The 10,129-nt window shown below is 45.6% G+C and overlaps 1 long non-coding RNA gene across 1 annotated transcript; it reads left to right on the top strand.

The window, feature by feature from the left end:
• The first annotated feature begins 494 nt into the window (after window positions 1–494).
• LOC132652193 (uncharacterized) lies at window positions 495–9,532 on the top strand. The gene is made up of 3 exons (XR_009589671.1): window positions 495–617; window positions 6,032–6,187; window positions 9,265–9,532. It is a non-coding gene; the product is annotated as an uncharacterized LOC132652193 (long non-coding RNA).
• Window positions 9,533–10,129: the final 597 nt, after the last annotated feature.

Below are 10,129 nucleotides of genomic sequence, written 5' to 3'. Positions count from 1 at the left end.
GGGGTGCAGAGAGACAGAGAGACACAGACACAGAGAGAGACAGAAAAACAGACAGAGAGAGACAGACAGAAAAAAACAGTCAGACAGAGAGAGAGAGAGAGAGAGGGAGAGACAGATTAGTACTATTTCCATATCCTCTATGCTGCTACAATAGAGCCATACATCACCAGCTCTAGGGAGGTCAGTTTCCTCCAGGTTTACTGGCAAAGTATCAGTGCTTGATACTCAAGATGACACTCAATAAGTGTTTATCAAAGGAGCACATATAACTTTGCATCTCCTGCTTCTTAATTATTCCCACAGAAACAGAATCGACTGTGCAGGGGGCAGGGCGTCACCACGCCCCTGTGTCTCTCCGTAAGCCATCGTTCCTCTGGACAGCTTTTCTCTCTAAGCGTACTTCAGGAACCACAGCAGCCTTCCTGTGGTTGTCTTTTTCGCAGCCTTCTTTCTTTCACCCTATCTTTGAACAGGTATGATACCAAGCTGTAGTGGCGTGTTTCTACTTCCGGCACCTTCCCTTTCCGTCTCTAAACGCTCTAGGAACAAGAGGCCCATCGCGGTGAGGTGTCTGGGTTCGCACTGCGCTACTACATCTACCTAACCCTTACGGATTGGTAAGCACGCTGCAAAAAGCGACAGACCCCGGGGAGAGCCGGCCACTCCTGAAGATTCTGCCCAGAGACAGGGTGGGTGGGAATGTCTGCCCTCGGTTCTTCCGGCTGTCTATGGAGAAGGAGGGAGGATGCACTCTCTCCTCCTCCCAGCACCCACTCAGAGGTAAAAGCAGCTTGCGTCCTTGCTGAGACAGGGCTTTCGCTTAATTGAGAGGACGTTCTTGAGGCAGATTTTTCAAGCTGAATTCATCCAGAGCAAAAAGCCGCTCGCCAGCTGTGGCCAGGCAGCCCAGGGCCCCTCCCCCACAGGCCTGGTCCTGTGACTGCCTAATGGAAGAGGGGTGTGAGAGCTTCCTGTGAGACATCTGGTCAGGACCACTGTCATCTGGGGAGATGGAGAGTTTCTCCTGTCTGATTGTGTGGGACTGCTGGAGGTGCCCAAGCAGCAGAGGAGAAAGTGAGAAGAGGAGGGGCTTGGAGGCCTTCGGGAATAGTCCTTCCATGCTTGCTTTTCCTGGTGGCCACCATCAGGCTTCCATTTGGGCCCAGGCCGGGCAATTCCAGCCCTTAGCAACAAAGCTCCTGTTCTTACTACTTACACAAGGGGCTGAGCAAGAGGCTCTAGGTAACACAAAGGCAAAGCCCACCCTTCTGCCAGAGCTCATGACCTCTTTTAACACTCCACCTCCTTACCAAAGACCATGTTGTCCCACCAGCTTCATCCCTCCCCTCAACAAACAGGGTTGTGGACTGGTGACACTTCAGATCTTTCCTCTCCTAACAGAAGATTTCTGAGCTATTACAGAAATGGTTCTTAACACCTATCTAAGTTCAGGGCTGAGTGGTTTTTGTTTTCAGCTTCTTTAGAAGACAGACTAAAAGTAAGCGGCAATTTCAAATTCTGGCAAGGAGGCTTCAGGGGATGACAGGCACGTCACTTCCCTAAACCACAGCCACCCAGATGACCAGGTGGTTTCTTTCCCCATGTACTCTTGAGGCTTACACTCAGAGGAGCGTGAGTTTGGGTTATTTGAGGGGCCAGGCTGGCTAGTGGATTATCCATAAACGTAGCAGCCTCCTAACAGAGTGGTCATTATCTTAATGGTACTGATAGATCAGGCATGTCACACGTCATTAAAATAGCTGATTGATTAGGAAAAAATAATTAGCTTGCCCTGCCTTGCTGAGCAGCCTTTTGACATACCAAGAGGGAGATATGGAAGGGGCAGAGATCATTCATCTTTTGATCATTTGTTTTCCCTTCAAGGTGATGAAAAAGGCTGTGATAACCCTTAGGCAGGGGAAGGAATATAAACAAGTCTTCGTTGTTTGCCATTTCTTCAGAGGGACACTATCTTCAGACTTTCTGGAGTGTGGGATGTTTATTCCAGCTACATAGATACACTCTTTTAAATCAAACACTCTGTTAGTGCCTCGGAGTTGTAAATCAGTGGTTCTTTTCAAGTGCCTTGATAGAATGTGATATTCTGCTTCCCCCCTGACAGGATATAAACAGGGAAACCTAAATATTATAATCCAGGCCACCACCGTCAGACTATGAGGCATGTAGATTCCAGTTGCTCTCCTGTATCTTTCTTTCCTCCCATGGCACCTTCCTGTGCTGGTCAGTGCTCCCTCCTTCTCTTTGTCTGCTTGGGAGAGAAGTTGAAACTTTCTGTATGTCCTGGAAGGATGCAGAAATTTTATGCTCAGAAACAGGTACCGTTGAGACACGTGGAGAACTTTGTGTGGAAGGCTAGTTCTGGAAGGGTGTTAGGCTGGCCAGTTCTGCCCCTCATTGTCTGAGTGACTGTAAATACTTAACAATCAGACAAGGTTGCTGTGAAATATGCATAAGGTAATTAGTACAAGAGAAAATGCTTAGCCACTGGACAGCAGATTTCCTACCTTTAAAAGAATAACGAGAACTTCATCTGGGTAGAATTTGCTGACAGTAAACTAGTAATCTACTGGAGGAACTCTTTCAAAGATGAATGAGTTACTTAGGTTACAAGAATACCTGGTGAGTACTTCAGAGAGAAAGGATTTACGCTGGCTCCCAGTTGTAGACAAGTTCCACCAGGGCTGGGAAGGCATGGACGTGGGGAATAGATGCAGAGCAAAGAGCATGACACGGTCGGTTCTGCTGTGGAAGCACAGATAGCCTGGGCCTAATATCCAAGCTGTACTCCCCAGGGACAGTCATCCGGGGGCTCACCTCCACCAGCCACGCCTCCTGCCGCAGAGGTTCCACAACCTCCCCAAACGGCATTGCACACCCTGGAACCAGGTGTACAAATGCACGAGCCTATGGGGGGATGCTTTACACCTAAACCACAGCAGTGATAGCGGTTTTTAGCTGAGTAAACAAATATTGCATATTTATGGGGGAAACTTTGAGGAACGAAAACATAACAGAAAAAAAAATCTGTAAGTTCAGTTTAGGAAGACTAACTTGTTTAAAACACGACGTTTTTTATTTTGCCAGGGTGTTTTCAGCGTGCCTGCCTTTATTCCCGCTACCCTTCTTACGATGTTGGCCTGCATGCTGGACCTTCCATTTTGTGATTTTCTTTTTTCATTATTTTGAAATATATATATCTATATATTTTATTTTACGTGTGTGAGTGTTTTGCTTGCCTGGGTCCATGGAGGTCAGAAGAGGTTATTGGATCGCCTGGGACTGGAGTTAAGAATGGTTGTGGGCCACGACGTGGGTTCAGTTCCCAGAACCCACGTGGGTTCTGGGAACTGAACCCACGTCCTTTGCAAAAGCAACAAGTTCTCTTCACTACCGGACCATCTCCCTTGCCCCACTTTCCTTTCTGTTTTAGTACGAATGGATGCTTTCCCACATCAGTGACATGTAGTGTTAGAAAGCTTGTGTGTGTGTGTGTGTGTGTGTGTGTGTGTGTGTGTGTATGTATGTGTATGTACCAGCCGCTATAATCTTTGGGAAAGTCCATCAGGAAATGACTGCTGAGAGCTGGTGAGATGTCTTGGTGAGTAACTGCACTCATCACTAACCCTGATGATCTGAGTTCGATTCCCAGGACTCCATGGTAGAAGGAGAGAACCACTGCACAAATTACTTCCTGACCTCCATTTTAAAATGAATGTAAAAAAGAATACTTAAATGAAAATGACATGAGAGATAGCACTGAAGTTTATCTAAAGGACACGTGTCTACCGTGAAACGCCTGTTTTCAGGGCAGAGCGGGGGCCTGCTTTTTGTCGCTAGTTTCACTGTGCTGCCTTCCAGCACTGGTACTTGCTGGTGAGACCTTCAGTCTCTGGGTGGGCTTTTCCCTCTGGAATGGCTTTTTGTAGGAACAGAGGTAGAATATGATGGTAGATTCTGCCTACTTTGCTTTCTACCAGTGTGATGTCTCCTCTGTGTTTGTCCACAAAAAGCCACGTTTCAAATGCTGTTCTGGAAAATTGTTCTTCAGTCTCCACAGCTGGGTCCTGGGCATTTTAGATCTGGGATATGAGGGTTTGGAATGAGTAAATGTGCTAGGCAGAGAGCTTCCTTGCACTCAGAAATAACAACTCTGTGTGGGTATTTTCAGCATGAGACTGAGTTATTCTTAGCTTTTCTATGACTTTCCTTGTGCCTCAGTTTCCTTATTTCCTCACCTGCAAAATGAAGACAATAGCACCCCTCTCTTGAATTGTTGGGGTGACCACAGGTGAAGCACTCTTAGCACCTCTTGGCAAAGAGCAAGTGCTCAGTAAACCAGAGTTGTGGTCATCATCTCTACCACAGTTTCCAAAGTTTCTACAGTAAGATCAGCTTCCCAATAGTCAGGACATTAAAACAATTTAAAAAAAAAAAAGAGGTAAATACATAGTCATAAGAACAGGGCATCATAGAAGAGAAAATTAAAGAGGAGGAAACACGGAATGGAGGGAGCTAATTACAGAACAAGCAGACTTCAGGCATAAAGAAGCCAGGCATGTGTGTTTCAAAATAAGCTTATTTTTATTTATGTGTATAGGGTGCATGCACTTGTGAGTGTAGGTGTCCATGAAACCCAGAAGAGGGCACTGGATTCCCTGGAGCTGGAGTTCTAGGCAGTTACGAGTTGCCAGAAGTATATGCTGGGAACCAAACTCAGGTCCTATGGAAGAACAATACTATACACTTAATGGCCAAGCCACCTCCACAGCCCAGGAACGAGCATTTTAAAGAAGCTCTGTGGGATTTGATGTGCAGCGAGGACTGAGACCTGCCACTGGAGCCCTGGGAGGAGAGGGCCCCCAGGCCTTCTGTTTTCCCCTTACCCAGTCTGGAAATGGCAGGGCATTGAGAGCCTGGGGAGTAAGGAGGCTAACAGGAGGGCGAGAAAGCCGAAGCTGGGAAAAGTGAATCAGCTAGGGTGTTTTGGCTAAAATGCAAATATTAATGAGTGCTAATTAATGATTGGCTTTCAGGATATCCACCTCTTACGGTTTATCCCAATTTCCTTCTACATTTGAGACCTAGTGGTAAAAACTGACCCTATAGATAGGAATCTGAAGTCCAGAATAGTGGCTCACACCTGTAATCCTAGTGCCTAAGAGACTGAGGCATGTGGATTGTCATAGGTTCAAGGTCAGTTTGAGTTTCATAATGAGTTCCAGATCAGCCTAGACTGTCACATAAGGCACTGTAACAAACAAGCAAGAAAAAAAATCAAAACAAAACAAAACAAAACAAAAAAACAAATTGGAATCTGTGCCTTGGCCATTTCAGTGTCTCCATGTTAGAAGCTGGCCGGAGGTTACAGCAGAGGCTGGAAGACTGGAAAATATCTATGTGCCTTTCCAGGCCTTCCCAACCTCCATGAACCTGCAAGCAACGATCATGTCAGGTCCTAAGCCAATGGCTTCATGAGTTAATGGCTCATATAAAAAGTGAGATAAAGAACCCACGGGGTATGTTAGTGTCACGGTAGTCAGCTTGTAGGAATTAATAAAGTGATTTGACTGAACAAGCCTGGGACCCTCACTTCTAGGCTACAAAGCTTGCTGAAGGGTTCGTGAAAACTGAATTCTATCTTGGTCTCTTGGCATTTATCATGTATACTTACTGTCATAGTGGGCAAACGGTGGCCATGGTAATTAAGCATCTCTCAACCTGTGGGGTATCTGCATTGATTCTCTGCCACTCAAGTTAAGATTGATACAAGATAGACTTGGAACAAACCTGGAGATTAATCAGGTTGTCACTCCTGAGAGTCTTTCCAAGGTCCTGACACCATGGCAACTGAGCCAGACTTTATTTGTTGGAAAAAAAAATGAGTGTAAAAGAAAACAATATGATATTTAGAATATAGGGAAAAAAAAACCCCGATTTTCACTAAGATAGTTTAATAACATTTTCTTTGAAAAAGGTGTAGGCTGTAGTTATCTGCTCTCTATTACCACAGGCCTCAGAGAAATCCTGGGAGTACACCTGCTTGGGCTGAACAAAGACCGGAAGATTGAGCAGGAGAATATTACATCACGAAGGCTGGTGCAGAACCCGAGACAGGATTCTTTGAGGAGATCTTACATTCTTCACCAGAATGTGGTGTAAAAACCAGGTCAGCCTGAATGAGATTCGTTTATGTTTCGAGAGGTAATATTTCCTTCCCGTATCAAAACCTTGAAACACCTGAGAAAATAGAAATGTCTTGGTGGCAATGAACTCTGAGTGAAGAATGGCAGTTTTGAGATACATGCCTAAGTGCGATAGTCTTTGTTTTGCTCATCCCTTTTAAGGTAGTCAGCTTGATAACTGATATAGACTTGTCCAAGAACGTACACGGGTCCGGGAGCGGAAGTAGAGGGCCCACTGAAGCTTCCTGGAGCCGAGAGGGCTCCAGGAGAGGGCTTGGTTGACACTCTGTGGCCTCTGGAGTGACTTCAGAGCTATACAGCGTATGACCAGCAGGTGGCGTCTGGCATCCGGCTGGTGGCAGGCGCGCATCCACCATTCAGGAAGCCTACTTTTCTCAACCACAGGACTCCTGAGTTCCGTTAGTGTGTGGAACAGTTGTGTGTATGGTGTTTACTTCTGTGCACATTTGTGTGAGTGTGTCCACACAAGTGCACGTGCAATCCAGAGGCTGACGTCAACATGTCCTCCTAAAACTTTTCCTTTTCTTAAAAAAAAAAAAATTGCATATTCCTTGGCGCTTTTATACATCTATACAATACATTCTGCTCAGCAACCCCCACTCCATTTCCTGTCCTCCCCACGTGTGTAGACTTAACTCTTAGATAGTGTGCTTGACAACCCAGCTCTTGATGTCTGTGATGTCTAGCTCACCTGTGATACAGAAAGCCCCATTTTATTTTTTTTTCCTAAGCTGGAAATGAGCACGGCTCACCCTTCTCAATTTGTCTGGGGCACCTCAAAAGCCTTGTATGATGCTGTGAAATGAAACCGTATGACAAGACTAGGTCCGTGGGGAAAGAAAAGAAGAGCACCATCTAGGTGCTCTTCCTAGGCCCCAGAGTAGAAGAAATGAGTACTACCCTTTACTTTGTTCCTCTCCCGGAGCTCACAAGAAAACTGCCTGGAACCAGGGCAGAGCTCCCTAGAGCACTTGCTATTGGGAATATAGTTAGACGTATAAAAGACATCTCTTAGAGCTCCGGAAATGCACTATTTCCACACGTAACCAAGCAGAATTTTATATCATCACTTTACTATGAGCCCAGCCTCAAGGCCATTGACTGTCTTGAAAACCAGTGTCCGTGAGCTTCTTGATAGAATACTATGGTTCTAGACAGACTGAGGAGAGAAAGGAGGGCATGGGAAGAGTTGAGGTTAATTATGTGGGGGAATGGTGAGGGACTCTAGATATTTAGCTCCTCTGCTCTCAGCCAGACCATTGGTTCCCTAGAGGTTCCTCTCTCGCTGTGCCCATAGCCAAGATGGAGAGATACTCCATCATGGCTGACTCTGAAAAGCTGGCAAAGCCAGATGCTTCTTGTCTTCCTCTCTGCAACCTGGTAGAAGTCTTGACTTTAAAACAGCAGTGTCAGCTTCAAAGACCTGGGTCTCTCACTGATGAAAGATGCTCTCTGAGGAGTCCTTGGCTTGGCCCACTGGACAAGTTCTGGTCGTGTCTCCCTGTGAGATGTTATGATTTCAAATTGCCTCCAACAAGCAGACGCTGGGGGGCTGGGCAGAGACAGACAGACCCTGAACACGGGGTTTCTGGTTGTTTCTTCAGGCACCTGGCATGAAACAGGCAGGAAAGGAGTCATGCTGTCCGTGCCTCTGAGTCCTGGCTCCAGCCTATGACTTATAAACAAAGTTCAGGCCCAGAGCTTTGCAGTCAGCAGGAAACCTGCAATGCCTTGCTCAAGAGACATCCATGGACCATACTATGCAAAATGTCATCCTTCAGGGTTACTTCTAGGGTCATCAGCCAAGTAATACAGGCCCCAGGATTATCCCCATTATTGTCACGATCCAGCAGGGCTTTCTATTGGCCCTTGATTCTGATTGGTGATTGCCAAGTAGTTATCTTCCTTCTAGCTTTTAAATTGGAAGCTCAACACCAAAGCCAAGCCAAGCCAAGCAAAGCAAACCACACCTTGGTTGCCCTGCTTCTTGTAGCCAAGGTATCACAAATGTGTTCAGAGAGGACACCCCTTGTCAACTGTGGGTTTTCAGTAAGGAAGGGTGTTTTTTTGTTTGTTTTCTTGTTTCAGTTTTGGCTGTTGTTGGTTGATTTTAATCCGTTGCTGTACTTCAGACCTGAAAGGTCCCGGTAGGCCTGTGGGTGTGAAAGCGTCGGTTCTCAGCCTGTGATGCTATGGTGGAACTATAAGGATATGGACTTCAAGGGGGTGGGGTGGTCATGCTCCCCACCTGGACTCCTGACTGATGGAAGGCAGGAAGGCAGCTGCTGTGTTCCAAACGCCACCCCTGTGCTGATGCACCCTGCTTCACAGCTGTAAGGGCAATCCTGAATCCTAAAACAAACCTTTCTTCTCTATAAATCTCCTCAGGTACTTTGTCACCTTCATAGAAACACTCCAGCTGGAATAGTCCAGAATGAGAAGAAACGGGTTAGGAATGCAAAACATGACCCAGATCTCTTGGCCAGGATCAAAACCTGGAGGGAACTTCAGATACCAAGAGTCCTACTTTGCCCAGATGAAGGGATGAAAGGGACTCCCACCCTCCCATCAAAGCATCCTGTGTGGCTCAGGCAGCTGTCAGCTAGTGTATAAGAAAAAGTGGCTTGGAACCCTTCGAAGTCCTAAGCAGAAGCCTAGAGTAGGAAGTGGGTGTTGTGGTCACTTCCTGCCCACAAATCCTGTCTCCTTCCTAGATCCCTTCACTTCTATTTAACCTCATGAGACAAATAAGCTAGTAAATAATAATGTTGAATGATCAAGTCGACAAACACCAGCAAGGCCTTTGTAGGGACAGCAGAAATCTGAGGAAAATCAAGAAGGACTTGTGTTGATGTAACTTACACTACTTTCAAACCTCAGGATTCTTTAATTTGATTTTTTTTTTTTTTGCTATTTCTGACAATTGAGATTTTAATATTTCCTCCACTCTTACCCTGACCCCATCATCCCTTGCTTCCTTTTTTCTTCTACTTCCTGCGGAACAATTTGACCCCCACTCTCTTCCTTTCTACTCTTCCAGATTCTGTTTACAACACCCAGCAGACCATTAAGAATTTCCCAGGAAGATCGCCCACCTCAGAAGAGTTTTGATACAGCTGTTAAACCTATTGGTGAGGCCAACTGCTTTGTTCGGCTCACGTTTTATTTATGGTTAGAATAGATATCATTTTGACAAAAAAAGGTATTCACACACAAAAAAATTCAAGACATGTAGGAAAGTACAAAGCAGAAAGTGAAAACCCCCAGCATCCAAAATGTAGTGTCTCCAAAGACAGCACCTCCAAGTTCCCCTCTCTATGCAAGGGTTTGATTTTTTTAATCTGCTTCATTTAATTTGAGAGAAATCTAGATTCTGCTTGAGGTCCGAGGAGGCATTTTCAGCATCCAGGGCCTCCTTCATCTCCATCCATGCCACAATATTTGCCAGGTAATTTTTTCTAGTTTGTGGTTTGGGATTAGAGTGAGTTCTTTTCTTCATTCATGATGCTGAGAGGGTTTTTGTTTGTTTGCTTGTTTGTTTGTTTTTGTTTCATTCTATTTTTGTTTGTGGATGGGGAATGGCATCAGTGTTGTTTGCTTGTTTGTTTGTTTTTAACTCTTCTGCCTTTAACAAGAAGATGTACTTTTCAAAGTCATTATGTGTCTGCTTTTAATTTTCTACCCCCCCCCCAAAAAAAAAAAGTTAAGGGAACCATGTGTACAATTCTAGTTAATTCTGAACTGGTGAGGTCCCTGATAAAGACGACCTTCCGAAACTGCAGTTGCGTCTCTTCGGATGCTGATTTTCCCCCCAGCACTGGCACCCGGGGTTGAATTTTCACAGGAAAGATGGCCCAGCTCCCTAGGAGCTATCACCACAGATTGCCCATGCTGAGAGAACAGAC

Source organism: Meriones unguiculatus, chromosome 2 (assembly GCF_030254825.1).
Source record: "Meriones unguiculatus strain TT.TT164.6M chromosome 2, Bangor_MerUng_6.1, whole genome shotgun sequence".
NCBI lineage: Eukaryota > Metazoa > Chordata > Mammalia > Rodentia > Muridae > Meriones > Meriones unguiculatus.
Note: the sequence above shows the minus strand (reverse complement) of the source record. Positions and strands in the feature narration are given on the sequence as shown.